The sequence below is a fragment of the Aptenodytes forsteri genome, unplaced genomic scaffold (assembly GCF_000699145.1).
Source record: "Aptenodytes forsteri isolate BGI_AS27 unplaced genomic scaffold, ASM69914v1 Scaffold187, whole genome shotgun sequence".
NCBI lineage: Eukaryota > Metazoa > Chordata > Aves > Sphenisciformes > Spheniscidae > Aptenodytes > Aptenodytes forsteri.
The window spans coordinates 692,127-695,396 of NW_008794084.1; the positions used below are offsets into that span (position 1 = coordinate 692,127).

At 50.8% G+C, this 3,270-nt stretch overlaps 1 protein-coding gene across 1 annotated transcript in view; it reads right to left on the reverse strand.

Annotated features, from left to right (window-relative positions):
- Positions 1-3,270, reverse strand: part of CADM1 (cell adhesion molecule 1) — a 314,581-nt gene that overhangs the window by 45,723 nt on the left and 265,588 nt on the right. The window lies entirely within an intron of this gene.

Consider the following 3,270-nt stretch of genomic DNA (forward strand, 5'->3'; position numbering starts at 1 on the left):
ACCGGCGGGCGAGCTCGGCGCGTGCTCCCAGCCGAAGCGGGCGGCAGCAGGGAAAGCCGGAGCCGACCGCACCTCGCGCTCCGACCGAAGCACCGCGCTTCCCCGGGAAATACATGTTGCTGCGTTGGGAGTTTGTCTCTGAACTCGCTCAAGCTAAAAGGAACTCCTCTGCCTTCACGCCGAGGCGAAACCGGAGGTATCTGCGGTGCTCAGAACTGATAGGTTTTATCACGTATCGTATACTAGTGTATGACAACACTCGGCGTCCACGCATATTAATACGTTGGGCTTTACAAAAGACGCTCGTTAGAAACACAAAAAGAAGAAGTCACAGCCACTGCTGCTTTTGTTTAAACAACAGAAGGTTTCATTTCGTCCAAAGGAAGCTCTTCTAAATCCTAAAACAAACACAGAGAATTAAAGCATTTATAGGTAGGGAGCCAACTCAAAAACACTTTAGTAAGACCCTGCAGGACAAAAAAGAAAGCCATACCACAAACCCAGAGTCCACAATTAAAAAATTCATTATCTCCTACAACTGAAACACAGATTAAAAACGCAACCTAAGCCGTAGCAAAAATGTTATCAGTGCAAGAAATCAATTCAATGCTACAAATGCCATTAAGCCATATGTATTTTTCAGGAATTTACTCAACTGTAAGGAACAAAGGCAGGCAAAAAATCAGTATGCATAAAGGTTGAAACCATTTAAATGTTTCTATTTCCTTTGAGAGTAACCGCTACCAAAAATATTGGCTTGCTGCATTTTATTAACTGTGTTTAACTCATTAACATGCTTCCTATGGAATAATAGAGATTAGAAAAAAAAAATCCGTGTCAGGATTTAACCAATTTAAACTCTCATAATTTTCAGTAATGGAATAAGCTACACGAGTAAATCCTCTCCCGAGATGACTATACCACAAACATTTTATAAACTAATCCCCATTACAGATGCTTCTCGCAGCTATGAAACTCGGGCGTCTCTGCAGGCTGGAAACCGCGGCAGCCGCACGGGGACTGCGACGCTTTGGGGGTGTCACGCGCCCGAGGTGCAGAGCCCCGCTTCCAGCGGAAACATGGGCGACTTCGGCGTGCCTGAGAACAGGCTTAGCGCTCCGCACACGCCAAGTGAAGAGGTGGGAGCGACCGGTACCTTCCAGGCGCGAGCCGAGGGGAAAAAAGGTCCTTCGTAGGAGGGTGAAAAGAGCCTCCCAGCGTGCCCTTGAGCCAAACCCCGGGGCCGGGACCCGTCCCCGGCATACCTGGGCTCCCCCGTCGCAGCACGGTGTGAGTACGGCCGAGGCGGTCCAGGTCTCAGAGGTACAAGCCAGCCCTGGGCCGGGGGGGGACGGGACGTGGCGCAAGTAGCCACAAGAAAAGCACGGGAAAGCAAAAAGCGGTGCTGCAGTACTGTACTAAGCTTGGTCTGCGACGCTCGGGTCTGCACTGTGAGCACTGGCAGGACGCATAAACGTGGGAAGACGAATTAAACCAAGTATTGTGCAGCAAGTAAATCACAAGCAGCATCTTCAACGCTGCGCTCACGCTCACCGCTCTCGTTCACAATTCCCACCCCCCCCAGCCATCTGCTCGCCATTTATTATTTGCTTTGCGGCAGTACCTAAGAGCCCATGCCAGAAACATGGATGCTATTATACTCCGTGCTGTAGCAAGAGCAGAAAACCTTTTCAGCCCAATTTACGTGGGAACACAAAGGCTACAGCAGCCTGTGCTGAGAAAGCTCTGCGCAACATCTCCTGCAGCTTGCCTCTCCTGCCGCTCCCATCCCGTTTTCATTAGGTAAATTTTAGTATTTCTAATGAGCTGTTTACCAGCTGACAATTACTTATGGAAATCAAGAGGAATACACTGAAGGCTTGCCGTACTGCGAACGAGCTGCAAACTCGGCGAGCTCTCCCAGAACTGCAGGAGGTGAGCCCTTCTGTTTCAGCTTTCCAGCCCCACAGTCCCCCTTCAAACGAACGAAAGCAGCAAAGCGAACCCGCAGCGTTTCGATCTGGACGCCGCAGAGATGTCACCTCCAACATAAATTCGGGCTTCCTTAGCACACGCGCAGGCACTCGTGAAGACAAGAGCACTCCCCATAGAGGTATCGCAGCGAACGTCTCTCCTAAGCAGGACTCGCCAGCACGCCGGTAATTACAGCGGGCACTTCTGAAAACGCTTCCCGAGTCTGAAGGATGCAGGAGGATGGCTGGGCACTCAGGAGAACCGGCGTTCTGATTAGGCTCGCGGCGTCCAACAAAAATTTCACTCGCTTTGGCCAAGAAGTTGGGGTGGCGGTGGTGTCTTTCTTCCCCTTTTTCCAAGGGCGTGCCTTTAGATAACCTTAAGTCCTACCTCTGCTGCTAAGCGTCCCGTCTCGGACAACGTCACTGCATTTTCTTCAGATTATGGACTCCGTCAGTAAAGCTTTGTAAAACGCCCAGCACCGTGGGATCCCGAGCGCAGTTCCTACCCGGGATTGTGACATTTAGCAGCCCACACTGGTCAAGTTGTGATGGTTTTCAATGCCTGGACTAGCAGTTTGCCACCGATTAAACCACTTTATTAAAAAGGCCGTGTTCTAGCCGCGACATCTGTGGCTGCATAACCTGGGGCAATGGCTGTCTCGGACGGTGATCCAGGGCGTAAGGCAAGCAGCAGCGGAGTTTTTACCACCAGGGGCATTCCAGCAGCCCGAAATCCTCGACTCGGAACGTCATAATGTCATACTGCTGGACTACTACCTAAAAACAAACACTTGCACCTATGCATCTAAGCTGCTACATACTCCACTGGCAGCCAATTAGATCTAACAACCCAAAGCTATTTCCTAGTATGCCTATTTCTAGCAGCTTAAAAAAACAGCCCGGTAATTTAATAAGGCACCTTTATTAAGCTAAACTCATTCAAAAGCTAAGAGTGATATACAAGGTTAAATACCAGTAGTCTAAAGGTTATGCTGCAGCGGCAACCAATTTGAAAAACTTATTACAAACCCATTCTGCGCTTGATGAGATTTCTTTTACCACAGGCGCGCCGTGTGCCTGCAAGCGCGGGAACCGCAGCCTTCCCGGAGGGGACAGCACGCCCCGCTCCTCGCCCCGCCGGTCAGCTACGGTGCGTGCCAGCCCGACCCCGCGCCGAAAAAATCCTCCTTTCCCTCCCCTCCCAGCCGAACAACCTACATTTTAATTTCTCAGGCAACGGAGATGCTGAAGACCCCTCCAGCTGACACGTCGTGCCGAAGCGGCAGGCGCTCGC